General features: G+C 39.8%; 1 protein-coding gene across 3 annotated transcripts in view; it reads left to right on the top strand.

The window, feature by feature from the left end:
* FILIP1 (filamin A interacting protein 1) overlaps positions 1–17,076 on the top strand; it is a 109,125-nt gene that overhangs the window by 13,440 nt on the left and 78,609 nt on the right. For 2 of the 3 annotated variants that reach the window (XM_075087107.1, XM_075087105.1), the window contains exon 2: positions 15,095–15,235. The exons of the other annotated variant lie outside the window; for it this stretch is intronic. The gene's annotated coding sequence lies outside the window, so the exon portion shown is untranslated. The remainder of the gene's footprint in view (positions 1–15,094; positions 15,236–17,076) is intronic. 3 annotated transcript variants of the gene reach the window in all.

The raw sequence follows: 17,076 nt of genomic DNA, 5'->3' as shown, positions 1-17,076 counted from the left end.
AATTGTGATTAAGACGGTGCATACGTCTCTACTATTTTGATTGATGGCTGAAACTAAAAAATAAAAGCAAATAAATGCTTTGCTATGTTTTTTCAGGATTTGCACTGAGGCGCATTAGTTTTTGTTTGGATTAGGTATTTTACCAGACTGCAAAATATTGTTTTTATTATGGGGCTCTTCTAGCAAAATTTGAAGAACAGGAAGACAAGTGGGAATTTGGAACCATGAAAAAAACCCAAAACAACCCAGAAAGGAAAAGGTTAGAATACTTTATTGCTACAACATAGGGATTAAAATACAGTCTTCCACCTCCCAGGATAATAATTTAAATACAAGATATTCTGAGATGACTGCTTCACTCTCTGCAGGAAAAAAAAAGTCTACTTGGTGTGAAATACTTAAATACTCACCCGAGCAAGAGCTGACACTTGGGAAGACCCGAAGCTACATGCAAAGTCATAGAGTTGTTCTTACTCCCTGTGACCCAAAATTAATTCATTTTTATTCAAATACCCATTTTGAATCATGCAGACAATTTGAACAAGAGTTTCTTTCTGTATACTAAGAACTTAAAACACTACTGGGCTTTGACAGGGAATTGGGATATGTGAAAAAAGAGAGGAGAGAAAACATTTTCTCATTTTTCTGCTTCACTCTGATAGTACCTTTGACTTCTTGTGATGTTAGCATGGGGGAAAAAGATTGGAAATAGCAAAAGGAACTGTTTCTGCAGCTCATATGTTCCACTTTCATTTTTTTGTTTCTCTGAAACTTTATACTGAATTTGACCCAAATCTGCCTCAGAGTATGCAAACCCATGCTTTTAGGTGGGATGAATTGTTTACTAGAAGAAATTACCCAGCATAATTTCAGCTGCAGGCTTTATTCAGACTGTTCTGCTTCCAGTCCTCCTGCAGTGGGAATCCCCAAGGGGCAAAGCCTTTGCAGTGTAGCTGTAACACCAGGGGTAGGTGAGAAAAGCACATCCTTGAGCCTTTAGAGACAGTGTGCAGGTGTCCCAGCCCTTGTCTAGGCCACAGGAACTGATTTAGAGCTGGAGACTGTTGGTATTAGCCTCATATTCCCGTTTCTTTCTGTAGAGAGAGGCTAAGCACACACAAAGCCATCACTGAAAAAAATATCTACCAGTACAAATAAATAATATGGTGTCAGTATACCATGAAGAAAGCAACAAACCTAGGTTTTCTGTGAGTCCAGTGATGATACTAGATTAAGTAGCCTTTGACAGTTTAAGAAATACCTAGTGTAGGTACTGTTGTATTTTAATTTTGTTTTATTTTGACCTCTTTGGTACACCTCTCCTTCCACAGGCTTCTCAAGGATCACAAAAACTTTGCCATTCTGTCATGCAGTTCAGTGAAATCATCTGGATTCTAACCCTGAGGAGCAGCATTTCATCTGCGTAACACCTAAAATCAAAACAGTTTCTTTATGGAAACAAGCCTGCCTTAAACAGCTTGCATTAAAACTCCATTGTAGTTAATAGGTCAAAATTCCCAAGGACATCACAGAAAAGCCTGGCAGAGTGTCAGATAGGTTCCTCTTAAAAATGCTGTCATAGAGCATTGCAGGCAGGAAAACATAAATTGTAGACGTTATGTTATTTTTATATATTTAAAGAGTACAGCCAAAATAGGTCATCTGCAGATCAAACAAAGGAAAAAACTTGGCAAGTTTGGCTGAAACTATTATAAGGGATATTTAGAAATTTCTTAGGACATCTTTGAGAATGTGTCGTGTATTTCAGCTTACCGATCATAACTCTCTCTTTTTTTCATGTACTCTCTAAGACACCCTGAAATCCACTGAGAATAAGAGAGTGAAATTCAGAACAGACACTACTTCTGATGCTTCAGTTACAAACAAAAATATATGAGTCCATTCAATAAAACCTCTTTTTATTTCTAGCATCTTAAAAAATGCTCTTTTTTTGAACATAGAAGGGAGGGAATGGGTTTGTTGATAAGCAGTCTTATCGACACAGGTATGTTCTGAGTCTTCTGTTTAATTTAGAAAGAGAACTAGCTGATCTAAGTCAACTGCTCCAGTAGCTTTCTCTTATATTTTCCATGTGAGTCCTTCCTTAAAGTAATGAGAAAACTCAGAAAAATCAAGATGTTCCATCCAGATACTTTTGTGATGCTGGCACAGATTTCTCTGATTTAGAAAGTAATCTGAACCTCTGTTAACAGAGGCATTTGAAGGATTCCTGTTAGTCTCAAATTTTGTCATCGTGTTAGCAAAATATAGCTAATCCACTGGGAATTAGCAATAGCTGAAAAAGGGAAGTATAAATGTAAACAGACATTAAATGCTATATTAAATGCCAGGTATGCCAGTTGACTTACAAATGCGATGTTAAGCTGGGATACAGAAGAAATACTACAGAACAAGCTGATAACAAGACCCCTATCTAATTTTGCCTGACATTTTTCATTAAAAAATCTAGTCTTGTATGAAACCCGGTTGTTTACAGCTTTGCCAAACTTCAGTTGTTCAGGCTGGATGTCTGGCTGAGTCTGAATTGTTTTTGGAAGTTTCAGCTAGAATGCTTTGAGCATTTCCAAGAATGAGATGAGAGAAAATTGTTGTTTGCCCATGTGAAAACAATCCCATAACCATTTTGCTGAAGAGCTTTAATGTCTCCACGTTCCAGAGTGACCTAATGAAATTCAGCCAGGGAACTGTCCTGTGGCAGCAAACTGACTTTTGCCATCCCTGTGAAAATTATGCCAGGGTAAGAACCGCTGAAAAAAGCATTTCACTGAGGATGCCTAGTAGAGTTTTGTAGCTAACTTCTCAGAATAACCCACATATGCTGCTGCTGTCCCAGTTCCTCACATCTTGCCTGTTGCAGCTGGCTTATGCACATGCCATTTCCAGAGAACACCTCTGCCTCAGGGTTATGGGGTTAAGCAATACTCTTCCCACCATTACTTCTTCATCTGATGCTACAGCACTACAGCACAAAACACAAGATGAAGGCTCTTGTTTTTTCTGTTTCAGCAATACTTCGTCAGCAGAACCTGTGCCATGGTGGGGGAAAAAGAATGTGTGGACAGCATGATTGCTTTTGCTCCTAGGGAGGGACACTGCAAAGGAATAGCACTGTGGCAAGCCCTTGTATGAAACCTTTGTACCTGTCAGTCAGGATCTCTTTGCCAGTGATAGGTATTGTCCATCACCTTGTGGGATGGAAACACTGTCTTTGGGAAGGCAGAGGATAATCAACCAGCAATCACACTGGCACTTTACCAGTGTAAATACGATTTTATTCGGATTTTATCTGGATCTTCAGTTGTCTCATTGGGAATCAGAGTTATCTCAGTTCATGTTTCTCTGTGGTCCGAGATTTGTGTCATTGCTCTGTTTGGCATTCACCATTGCCTGCCAGGCGAGCTGGACTTCTCTCTGGGTTCCAGTGTCCACCTTGGCTGACCTTCCAGCTGTGAGCTTTGGAACCGATTATCTCCGATCTCTCTCTAAGAGCCGCAACAGTGTAGAGTCCAACCTCACCCATCTGCATGGAACTACACTTCCCTGCAAATCTGTCATCTTAGTTCTTCCCTTTGGATTTGGACACAGGGCAGGCTCCTGAGGCATTTTGCTCAACCTGCTTTACTTTTGTAGAAACAGCTATGGCAGCTGCTATTCCCATATTTTCACCATGTTCCTCTTCTCTTTGCTGCAGTCCCCCTCAGGAATTCATTCCACCTGACTGTGCCATTTGTCTGAGTGCTGCTCATTTGCTTGCCCTCCTCTCAAAAATCAGGGCTTTGCAGTTCTGCTGCGGTTCTGTAGAGCAATAATATGTGTTTCCACTTCACACAGTTTTATCCTTGTTTGAAAGCAAAGTGGTAATGGCCATAAAGAGACTGTTAAGAATTTATGGGTGACACTTTGGCTATGTCTGTTTTCAGGAAATTAGACATGCCAATGCTGGTTCTCTGACCCTCAGCTCAGTTGTCACTGACTGATCATACCTACAGTACTAAACTTCCTTAGCTTTCAGAACAGATTGGCTGTGCCTAGGCTCCCAACCCCTGGCTAGGCTGGTCCCCAGCCAGGGCTAATTCCTGAACCATTTGTGGAAGACCACTCGTTAGCCCATGCCAAAATTTTGATCAAGCCCTGGCACTGCTTCATCTACTAGTTTAGACATAATACTCATGTCGTATTCATCTGAACACATCAAATGCCTGGGATCATCTGAACAATCACATAAAAACCTTTCTGCATTATAAAGATATATTTTATTATTATTGAATCAGACTTCTCTAAGATTACAGATAGAGTGACTACCTTCCAAGAATATTTTGAACTTCCAACGCTGGAAAATTCTAGCATTGGAAAAAATTTTGTGACACATATTTAAACTTATTTTTTTGAGTTAGTTCCTTAGGCATTATTTTAGTATCTCCTCTGCAGGCACCTTTGCTTTCTACTGTTCTGCTTCAAATGCCTGTTTCCTTGTTCTTTATTCATCAGATGAGTAAAAAAAAAAAGTAAACAGACAATTTTAATAAAGCTCAGAACCGATGTTTCCACCTGAACTATTGTAATTAATGAGCATAGCAGATGATACTTTGGTCAGATGAGTCAAATCTAATAACGCTTCATTGGGTTTTCTTAGTTCCTCTTGGACAAAGAGTGCTTAGAGCTACAGACACAATTGTGCACAGGATTTCACAGGAATATCTCCTTTTCAAATGGAAACATGTGAGCAAGGAAAAAAAACGCCAGCAAAGAAGCTTATTTTAACCATATGTTGTTTTGGAGGACTGTCTTTTATTGAACAGCAGTTCAACAAGTAACATAAAAAGCTCACACAGGCAATTCTAAGCTCTGTCAGAGAAGAGAATAATAAGAATTTCTTGATGCATCAACAGCTAAACTGTGAAAACAACCAGAAAACTCAAATAACCACTTTGAACCCTTGGCGTCAGCAAAATGGAGCACACAACTTTTACATAGTGGGAACACATCAGGCCATGCAGGGTGTTCTGCACTGTTCCGTGCAGAAGTAGAGCATTGGGATTTGCAGTAACTCATAAGGATTTGATGCCAGCTGAATCCCTTGGCCCTCCTCTCCTGTGAAAGGACAGTGGCGGTGCCTTAGAGCCCCAGGAGTTATTCCTCCGGTTAGTGGAGCAGAACCTCAGCGGCAACTCTGTCCTGAAGTGATAGTGTGAGGTAAAAAAGACCACCCCTTTCTTGCATGTTTCCACTGCCCTGTGTACAATGCATGTTTTATTAAAATCAGAAATGAACATATCACAATTTTAAAGCAAACCAAAAGGACTTTTATCTGCCAACATCCCTGTTTGAATCCTTCTCCAAGAGCTGATGAAATAATCTGACATAAAGCAGAGCAGAGGCTGCACTTTTACAGAGCTTTGAGTGATGCATATTTTACCAACTCATCCATGAGAAAGGGATTTTTGAACAAAATGGCTAAGTGAAAGAAGAGATAATTTTAAAAATACACTTATGTGGAATTTTGGTTGTGACATGCACTGTGAACACTGTTAATGATTTCAGATATCAGACTATTCTGCAATTAAGAAGCAATTCAATACACTTTTAAATTGCAGCTCTTGCTGCTTTCGGCTGCTGGTTTGTGTGTTGGTTGGTTTGTTTGCTTGCCCAGAGCAGAGCATGAATGCAGTCCCCAGCTGCCACAAATTACTCTGTATGAACTGCTCCGCAGTTCCAGAGAACCTGCTGGGAGATATTATAATATTTGTGTACTTCAGCTGAGGATACAGTTAGCTTGTTTTTTTGCAGGGTATGAATTATGTTTTTTCTTCTAAAAATAGAAGTCTTTTGCATTCAGATAATAAAGGAAACATAACAATTGCATTCAAAACAATTCAATAAAAGCATTCTCAGTGAGATAACACGTTTTTCATGTCTGAACTACAGTGGGATAAAAAAAACTGATTTCAAGGGCCCCAGCCAAGCCATAGTAATTTAAAATAGCTGAGCATCAAGTCCTTCAGTTTTAACTCCATGTCCTGTCATAAGCAATCACACGAAAAGAGAGAAGTTTACTAAATTAGCAGTAAGTCACTGACTAGTTTTCCCAAGGTGAGGTTTAAGCCTTGCACTATCTCTGTGCCAACCCCTGCGATTCAGTCAACTGCAGGGAACTCCACAGCATAATTTGTGGCAGCTGGGGACTGCATTTGTGCTCTGCTGGGAGCAAGCAAACAAACCAACCAACACAGAAACCAGCAGCCGAAAGCAGCTAGCAGGGGAGAGCAAGTGCAGGGCAAGGATTTGAAACTTCCCCTCAGCGCTCTCCCTGCCTCCAGCTATTTTCAGTCAAAAAGATTGCCCAGACCTGATGTGGTTTATCTGATTAGCAACCATAAGTGAGTATTTCTTCGAAGTATTTCTACTGTCTCCCTCCGAGTCATGTTAACTTCTGCATCCACAGACAAGGTGTTCTGCAGATCTGTTGTTCAGTGTGGGAAGAACCACCCTGTTTTGTTTGTCAGTAGGGATTGTTTCAAAGCCCGTGTAAAGCAAAAATGACCAGCCAAAGAGAGCACGTGCCAGGACATGACAGGAGCATAGACCAGTTTTCTCCTAGAACTCTACGGATTTGAAAGATGTCAGTCACCGACCATCCTGACTTCCTTCCCAGACACAGCCAGGACAAGAGCAAGGGAGAGTGAGGGCAAATGCTCTCTGGCTGCTGCAAGAAATGATCTGATATGTCTGTGAAATCCTTAAGGACAGGTTTGCATCTCACGACAAATGAATAAAAAACCTACACATGATATTGTTGCCCAGAGGTCTAGATCTAGAATTAGTACCGTAAACTTCCTGACCATCCCTAGACTGTTTCTCCATAATATTTCAGAGGAGCACAGAAACCAGCAGTCCTTAGGGAGGCTCTACTATACTTACAGCAGTCATAATGGAGACTTAAAACCAGCACTACCTCCTAGTGCTGGAGATTCCTTAGTGAAGCCATCTCTTGTATCTGATAAACAAACCTGACCAAAATAATGTGGTCCATTAGGACTTTCTCAGACACCTTTCAGGGCCCTGACCCTTCTTTGTTGACTCTCTTGTGAAATAAGTTTGTGATCTTTGCCTTGTCAGTGTTTGGCAGCTCTGCATAGGATCTGCATGCAAGATACCATGGTGCTTTTGTTATGTGAATAAGCATCTGATAGGCATCCCACCACAGCCACTAATTTATTCCATATAAACAGCAGAGAAGTAATAAAAAAATACAGGCTCCTGTTCACTACCAACCTGGCCTACCGTCTCACAAGCACATCTAACTGCTGAATCTTGGTCAGCTCTTGCTGAGCGTAGCAGCCATGCTTAATTTATCTTGTCTAAATCAGTGTGCTGAGTAGTTACCACTTTCACTGAATATGGAGATGATTTAACTCACGGATTGGTGAAATCAATCTATTTACACAGTAAAGCACATATTAAGTATTGAGAAAAAGTGCAGAAATGCTTAACCACCTTGGTTTTTTGCACAAGCCTTTAAGAATAATCTGTAAATTTTCAACTGAAGATTAGCATAATTCAACATGTTACCATTTTAGAACTACATTGCTATATTGACTATAAAATGGTGGAAAAGAGATCAGGCATCATGCTTTAAATTAGTAGGTGATACAGTGATTTATGTTACTTTTAATGTGGGAGGAAGAAGCTAAGAATTAGCAGTCTGATGGCAAATAAATCTTGACAAATCAAAGGGGTATATTTTTAAAAACATTTGAATTACTGATGTGTAAATTCAGAATCTAGTGTCAGAAAGTATGTAACTTTTCTTTTGAATATGGATCATGTTTTTTCTCAAAAATAGCAAGGACATTTCCCCCCATGTATGAAAAAATGTTTCAGAACATCAGCCTTCTGAAAACTCATCAGTCTCCATTTAATCATGACCAATTTTTTCCTGAAAGATTTCAGAGCACATGGACAGTTTCTGTTCAAATAAAGAACTATTTTTGCTTGAGACAAAGGTAGCAGTTTAAAGAGGAAACAAGATTGCTTTGACATATGTACATCATGTGAGCTGATGAGGTAAATCAGGAACTTGAAAAATGCATATCTCTTCTGACTGAATCCTTAAAAATATATAATGGGAATAGAAACAGAGGCTATGATGAAAACCACTAGCATTGTCAGAGTCAGAAGTGAAATTGTGATTGCTTAGTTGAAAGAAAAGTTCTAAAGGAGGCATGAAAGAAGGATGTTGAATTAGAAGAGGCTGGAGAAGATGGATGGATGCTCCTTCACAATGCATGAGTGAATGTACATGTGGTAAAAGCAAAAGGCAACAAAGTTAAAAATAAAAAATACATGCAAAGCTATGTAGACAAACATTTATGTAAATGGGTGCTTGACTTAAACCATGTTTGATTAAACCCACAAGCTTAGAATGCTTTCAAAAGAATTTTTATATAAGATAGAAAAATATGTTAGAAGTCAATAATTCAGGTCCTAAGCCATCAATTAACTGGTGACAATGGAGAGATTTTCCCATTCTACTGGATCCTTTCTTCCTGAGCATCTAATGCAGAATGTGAAGAGCTGAAATTAGCATTGTTCACAATAAACTGGTGAGAGATTTTTAACTTCACTGGCTAAGAAAGCAAGCTGCTAATAACAAAACCAGAAAAAACTATATTAGGTTTATGAAGCCGTCTTAGGTGGGAGTAGAGTGAATTAGATGAAGATACTGTTAATTACCATAAGATACAATCTTATAGTGATGTTTTGGACATCTTCATAGTAAAACTTGCCTTCACTGTGCTAGTACACTTTATATGAAGATAGTGTGCTGGTACTTCTATCAAAGTTTCAAATAGGAGCTACAGGAAAGTGAAAATATGTGTAGTTCCATCATGGCCATAGTTTTGTCCCATTCAGGGGGGCTCGCTCTGTGTGCATGTGTATGTCTGTGCATTTAGAAAGAAATATTTTTTGTAAATAATTGATTTTTATGTCAACATTTTACCGGTTTTGGTGAAAGTAGTTTTTTTCCAAGCTTTTTTTTTTTTACCCAAGAAGTTTTCTGCTTTGTAGAAGTTCATGGGTTTTTACTTCAGACTCAGCTTAAGCAATCTTTTAAGCATGAAAAAAACTGAAGTTCTATAAAGTATCGCCAAAAACAGATGGCTCTGTTTTTAACAAAATGTCTTTCCTCTCACGTGTACAACCCATGCTATGACCAAAGTAAATGAGAAACAATCATAATTCTGTTCCTTCGGCTATATCTTTTGGATACCCTCCAACATTAAATGCATTAGCACAAAAATGTACTTGTCCTTAATTAATTTATAGCTTAGAGCAAAATACCATAAATAACAGTTGAACTTCAGCTGCAAAGGTTTAAAAGTCACGGATAAAGTATTGTATAAAATTTGTGATAAACCTTAAACAGTGCTAGAGGACAAGTAGAACTACTTATCAATAATCTTAGGAATTTCAGTGATGGACAACTGAATGTCAAAGATGTTTATTTTATAATACATTTGGGTTGTACTGAATTTATTATTGTGGGAGAGAAAATTATTTAAGTTTTACCACTACCCTGAACAAATACACTTACTACTGAAATATTTGGTTGGGGGGTTTCATTTTTTTGTTTGTTTGTTTAGTTTTTAAATTGCTTGAAACATACAAAGTGTGCTGGCATATCTTGTTCTGAAGCATGCATGGCTGAAGGTTACAGACTCTGCATGATATACTGTAGCTTTATACAGGAACACAGGACTGGAAAGCATCTAATGGGTCATCAAATCTATTGTCCTAATATTGTAGGAATCCTGTTTTATTATCCCCTTCATAAACTTATCAAGTTCCACTATAAGTGCAGTTAGGATTTTTGCTGCTGTTACTCCAACTGGAAAATTGTTCCCAAATCTCATTGCTCTAAGTGAGAACCTGTTTCTGGTTTCTAGCACAGATTAAATTCTGGCCAGTCTGTGCCGATGGGTTCCCTTGCCAACATTGTCATTTAGTTTAAACGGCTCTCCCATCTCCCTGATGTTTGACTCCGTGATATATTTATAGACAGCAACTAGATCCCTTGACAGCCTTTATTTTGCTAAGATAAACAAGCCAAGCTCTTCATTCGGTCTTCTCATATGATAGATTCTCTATTCCCCTGATCATCCTAGAAGTCCATCTTTGTACCTGAACAAGTCTGAGGTAATGTGCTACAAATGACAAAGTACAACAGTCTTGTATAATAGCGTAATAAAAGAAACCATAGCAAACAGAGTAATAATTTCAGGCTTGCAAGGATGTGCTGTGCCAAATATTTAGGAGGTTGTGTAAAGGTTGTGAAATCTTCTAAGGGTATCTTTATTAGAAATAATGGGGTTTTTTCTAAGTTGTTGATTGAAATTGCAGTATGAAGGATTTTAGGGTTCTAATCAAAAGCTGGGAAATCAATGAACATTATGGTTTGGTTGAGACCTTCAGCCACCATAGTATGCTGTTGATTAGATTTGTGACAGTAATCATTGAAGAAATGGGTATAGCGTTTTGGAAGTTTGTTTGACAATAATGGCTGAGAAAATTCCTATGAACACCGTATAGTACATGATGAACTTTTCCTGGAGCAGCCAGAGTTTCATTCACACGTTGCCTTTAAGAAATTTCAGTGGCAGAGTCCAGGGGGTTGGTTCCCTGGAGTTAGCTCTGCAGAGTGCTGCTGGTGGTGCAAGCCGCTGGAAGGCAGAGGACAACGTGGGGACAACTGATCCTACCACCTCCCAGGACAACAGAGAAAAGGATACCCCTGGCCTCTTGTGGCATAGCTTCTTGGAAAAGTCCAGGAAGCTCCTGACTCCCAGCTCTTAAGGCTGTGACAGCAATCTTTTTTGGCTGTTTTACATTCAATCCTTACTGAGTCCATAGTTTAATCAAGTTTCAAGCAGAAACTTGAGCCTGCCGTCCCAGCGCTTGGGGCCACGATCACTGGAGTGTAGGATGCCTCTGTTAGTGTGGAGGAGAGACATTGCTGGGTTGGGAGGGGGGAATCTGTTTTTCTACAATCCTTCTTTTCTCAGGAATAAACACACTGATTTCTTTTTTAGCTTTTCTCTCTTCTATAGCATAAGGAAAAAAAAGAGCTTTTGTAATATGCTGTAGGAAAAGAGGAACACAAGTTTAAGCAGGTACATGCACATATGAAGATCAATGAAAATGAAAAACTTTTAAAATACAAGCAATTTCTTAAGCAAAAGCAGAGGAGAATCCCAACCATGAATACATGCAATTAAATACACAATTAAGGAAATACATGTCAGGGCACTGAATGGGTGGCTGCTCCCTGGGGGGACTGGGAGCAGTGGGAATGCCCATGGGGACTAGTGGGCTGGGGGCAGCCCCAGCCCTGGGCATCAGACACTTCCCTGGGGTTGGGGATGAGCTGAGGCCAGGACGGGCTGGGGGCCCATGAGTGGGCCCAACTTTGTGTGGCCCATGGCCAGGCAGGGCAGGGCGGTGGGGAGCTGTATACCAGCCCTGCTGGGGCGATGCTGGGGCAGGGGCTGAGGGCTCCAGGGGGCCTCACATGGGGTCCTGGGTCCTCAAGGCCCTGACAATAAATTAAATGGAACTCTAATACTAACAAACATTTCTGACAATAAAAGTCATCATCAAATAGTTGATTTGATAGTGGAAGACATCTGCCCCCATGGTGGCCTGTGGGCCGTGGGAAGTAGGTGCCCCTTCGTGCATCCCGAAGCCTTCTCAATGATGCTGGTGTGACGTAGGGTGCCTGCCAAAATCAGCTTCAGTTTGTGTCCTATTCTGACTAACTGTGCATAGCCAGATGTTCTCAGTGCCCCACCAGACAGTCTGTCCAGAAGGACTTGCCTTTCGTTGTACCATCCCCAGTGTGACAGCTGGAGCCTGGAGCTGCAAGGGAGTGAAAAGCAGCTTCAAAAGGTCTTTGCTTTCCCTGGCTGTTCCTTTGAGGGTCCTGGGAACTGTGGCTTGTAGATCAATGGGAAGATGGAGACTTTCATTAAGGCTGTTGTTAGGGTATCTCGGTCAACCTGGCAAAGAAGCTTTCCTTCTGCTAAGTTTGGTTCCCTGATCCATGGTGCATAGGGGGAAAAGGGGCGTGTGTATGCAAACGAGGTAAGCTGAGAGGCTTTCCCCAAAACAAATCTCCAGAGAATCAACATGCTGTATGACTACACAGAGTTACGAACAAAAATTGTTCTATTTACTGCATGTGATTAAAACTCTCAATAACAGGCATGGAAAAAAAAGCCCAAGAGGCATCCTGCTGTGCAAAGAGATGTGATGTTATTGTAGCTGTGTTAGGTTAAAGGCAGAGTCTGCAGGCAAAGCTGCTTCTTTCACTAGCCTAATGGGTGGTTAGGAGTATTTTTGATGTACCTGTGTGATGGCTGTGAGTGAAATAGTGCCTTCATTCAAGTCTGTGTCTTTTCAGTACAACACAACATTGTATAATGGAGAATATTTTAATTAAATACAGTGATATTTATTCTGATTGTTTCTTTTGCTATGTGATGCCACTATATTTAGTGTAGCATCACTTAGTTAAGATGGAGAATAAGACATGTATAGGCATAAATATTATCTCAAGATATTTAAAGTTTAGACAAGAAGAAGGTTTTCCAGAGTAATGTAAAATGTCTACCTTATCCTACTGCTCGGTAAAACATCAGAGGATCTGAATTACTCACGTCCTAGCTGTGTTCCAGCATGTCTCCTCTTGGGAAGATTTAGGTGTAGTTACTACACTTGTAAGATGACTTTAAGTCCATATATAGTGGAGGGAAAGTACTCTTAAGGGCCTATTTTTAAACTATGTCTCCTGTGAACAAGGTTTCTGCAAATCATGAACGTCACTTTTTTTGCATTCAGTACATCAGATTTTAACCTCCCTTAGACTGATGAAAATCCAGAGTAACTTCTTTAAGCTCAGAAAAGTCAAGACAAATGAGATCAGAATTTGACCCATTAAACCTTGGTCCACCTTTTTGTAATCTTAATAACTAGTGGGAGTTGATGGACAGAAAACTATTTTGTCTTATACTTTGTAAATTGCACTGAAAATTAAGATCTTCATTGCAAAAACATGGCTCACTTTCATTATCTCTATAGTTGCATATTAACTTTTAAAGTCAGTAGTCTTGATCCTTCCTCTGTTCAAATTAATGAGAAAACTCTCACTGACTTTTTTGAAGGACAAACATTTTATAGGGCAAAGAACTAATTTCTGTAAATCCCATGTGCCTCATACAAATTATCTCTACTTTGCTTCTTGTAAACTGTCATGCTAGATGTGATTCAGAGCTTGTGGGTATAACAATGTGATAACCTGAATTCTTGCACTTGTAGGAAATGCTTTCTACTATAGATAGATAGATAGATAGATAGATAGATAGATAGATAGATAGATAGATAGATAGATAGATAGATAGATAATTGCTCAATTTTCTCCTAGAACCAGCTGTTCAAGAAGACTGAAGTTTCCTAAACAAATTTTCAAGGAAACTGAAGTATTTATCAGTAAAATAATCTGCGGGATTTTTTTTTCCATATAAAGCCCAGTTTTACTTAATGTGCTTGCACGAATTTAACTGTGATTACAGCTGGTTGAAAATTCATTATTGTAGCTATCCTTGTGTTGTTCATAATCCAATAAATCTTGTTCTTTCAATTCAGAGCAAGGACAAAAATAATCTACAAATGCCAAGTTGATATTTACTAGAATTTACTAGAATTCACATACAGTTTGTTACGAAATAATGGGGAAATATGCCATACACTGTTGTAATTGCTATTAACTTAGACACCGTAGTAGTCCTGCTTTATTCCTTAAATGGCAATGTCCCTAGTGTGACTGCATTGTTACTAGGAGAATTATATAAATTATAAATAACAACCAGTCTACGGAGCTGAATAAAATTGTTACTATTTTCTTTAAAAAGATCACAGCTTTCCAGAACACCATGTTCTCCTTGACCAAATGTTTTGCCAAAGGAAAGACCTTCATGGTCTCACAGCCCTCAGAATCTCTCTGGCACCACCAGTCCTGCCACTGAGCCTGCCTGGACGCATCATTGCTCAGATCCGTTGGCTCTGATCTTTCCATGCTGGCTGTCTCTGAAGTGGTTTTGACGTACCAAACTTTGCTTATACCATAACCGTGCCGCACAGTTGAGAAGGTCAGGGCAGAATTCAAGGAATCCACGAGGTGGATTCAAATTCTGCTCATTTATGCAAACTAATCAAATGCATGAGCGAGCTTTTATCAACGTGAGACCTTGCCTCCCTCCAATGCTATGGCTCTGTTCCCCATATGGCCTGCAACATCCCCAGCTTTCCAGAAGCAATTCTGCCAGATCCCTCCATGTCTGCTAGGTGTCCATGGTATTTGGAGTTGTTACCATGTCCCCAGCCTTCCTTTGTTTCCTTTGTGTGCTGCAGACTGCCCAGCTTGGCCAGCCAAGGGAGTCATGCATTCTCATCAAGCAGATAGAAGTCTGAAGACTGTGTGCAATGTGACTAACAGATGGGCCAAGCTGGACATATTACTTCCTTCCTGTCATTTTGTCATTTCATTGCACTCCATGGCACATATTCTGCAGACCTAATCTAGCCAATGAGGAACCCAGCGCACTACCTTCCAGCTATTTCCTTCCCTCGTTATGGCTGCTTTATTTTGGATGGAGGGGGTGCTTGGTCTTGATTGCTAAATTCAAGCATAAAGCTGTGATTTGTGGTACCAGCTCTTTGGAGGCAGCAGGAGTATGAGGTTTTATCACCTGGGTTGGTATTCTGTATCATACCTGCAAACGCATCACCTAGTGTATTCTGGATTCTTCAGGTCGCTGTGCTCTGTCATGGCTTCAGAGACACATGGATAAAGTCAATGGGAATCTCTAAATCAAAATCTATAAGTATTTTCAAGCCATTTTAAGTCTGGAAGCCTGTGTTTTGTAGCTGGCCTGCTGGCTGGCAGGCAGTGCAAGCAGAACATGCTGCTTCTCACTTTGACCTCACATGCAGCCCCTGAGCCTTATCTTTTCTCTAGGGAGCAGCAGGGACCCCAGTCAGCCTCAGGTGGGAGCAGCAGAGCGATGGCAGAGGGACACCTCCATCCTGAACTCCCTCCTCCCCCCTCCGGACCTAGATTCTAGCGAAGCCCCTGCTCTGGAAGCATCCCTCGACACAGGTATTACTCCACGCCACGGCTGACCGGCTGACATGTAGGAGCTTCCAGGTGGAGCTGCACTCCTAAATTGATAACATTCAGGAGATGCTGTTGCAATAGCACGGCTGGAAAGCAACACTTGAGCTTCCTGCAGCTGTCAGCTCAGGAGGTGACCAAAATGACTTATGTCATCTTTGTCTTTCAAAGGCTCATCTGAATTGCAGAACTGTCAAAGCCCTCAGGGACTATTGAGGATTACCGAGGACTTCCTGAATGCACATTATTTTCCCTGAAATTTTTTAGCATAATGGTGAATAATAAGCATCCTGAGTTAACAAGTTAGCATAATAAGGAACTCCTCATCAGGCACTGCTAACTTTTATGACCATACTGCATGTCTCACAATATTCATCTGCAATTTTGCCTGTCTTTTAAAAACACCATTACTAGTATCACATTGGTTATATAGTAATCTTTATTTCTGGTTTTAAAATGCCTCAGAGAACATACTTTGAAATTGTGAACCCAGCCGAAAAACTGGAAGGCAATCACTAACTGATTTTTATAAAAAATTCAGAACTTTAAGCCCATTATCGTATCATATTTTAAAATGTCTGACTCGTTTGGAAAGCTTGGGATTGTCTATATTCATTATGGCCCCAGAAGATCTATCTCAACAGTCAGAAAGCAACTCCATTTGTAGTCAAGGATTGCAAAAACAATATTCCTGGAACTGAAAGCTGTACATTGTGCAATTTTTATGGCTTGTATAGCTTTTCTATTTTTAGTTGGTTGAAACCTGCAATACATCTTATAATCCTCCTTAAATTGTCATTCATAATGCTAATTACCATTAACTTGGCATAAATAGGTTATTTTCTTTCCTAAATTGGAGTAGTTACTATTTTGCCTAACAATGTTACGTAAACAAAACATTATTTTTCTCTGACACAAAATTGATCTGAGTAGAAACTGCTAATGATGGGTTTCTAGTTATGGCGGTTTTAAACCAAATTTAAAAACCTACAGTAATTTCTTTTTAATTTAAAAATATGCATGTGTTATGAAGTCCAATAACTGTTCCATTACTTCAACAAAACATTTATTTAATCCTCCACCTTTATAGGCATTTGGAAAAGTTTCTCTGAGGTTTCAGAAAGCCTAATAACATTGCACTTTTCAGCTTTTTTGAAGATAATGGAAAGAACAATTCCAGTTTTTTTCCTTTCTAGAAATGCATCTTCTAGGTATAAGAGATCAGTCAGCAACAAGTATTTCTACAGAACTCTCCAGCTTTGTTCTTGCTTACTTAAATAGAGATAATGTCATATATTTGGCGACCTGCAGAAATCATTTGTGCATCAGTTTTTCATGAGGAGAGGGCAGGGGAGTTAAGCCTGCTGCTGGCACACCAGTTCATGATGTCTGTGCCATAATGCTAAACACTGGCTTCTAACAATGTTCTTATTTTTGAGGCTTTCCTATCCCTCTAATTATAATCCTTTGTTTTCAACACATGCTTGTTTCAACAAATCTGAGGTTTGTCCAACATTCAGTGCTTGCTGCTTTCTGTGGGGTATGGCCAGGTGATTTCTAGTGCCTGGAAGGCCGGTGCTACAGCCGAGCCACACTACCATGCTGACAGGTACCGCCAAGCATTCTTCCGTGCAGGCTTGTGGTTTTTCTTGACACCAAAAAGTAATAACATTTGTATCAGTAAGTGCAATTATAATAAAGATTTTTTTGCAAGTGTGACAGCTACTTTTGGTCAAGCATGTGGCAAACTCCCAGCTTTACAGAGATTCTCTAAATACTGCCATTTCATACCAGGTCAGTTTTGCAGTCCTAGAATTGACCAACAA

Source organism: Phalacrocorax aristotelis, chromosome 3 (assembly GCF_949628215.1).
Source record: "Phalacrocorax aristotelis chromosome 3, bGulAri2.1, whole genome shotgun sequence".
NCBI lineage: Eukaryota > Metazoa > Chordata > Aves > Suliformes > Phalacrocoracidae > Phalacrocorax > Phalacrocorax aristotelis.
Note: the sequence above shows the minus strand (reverse complement) of the source record. Positions and strands in the feature narration are given on the sequence as shown.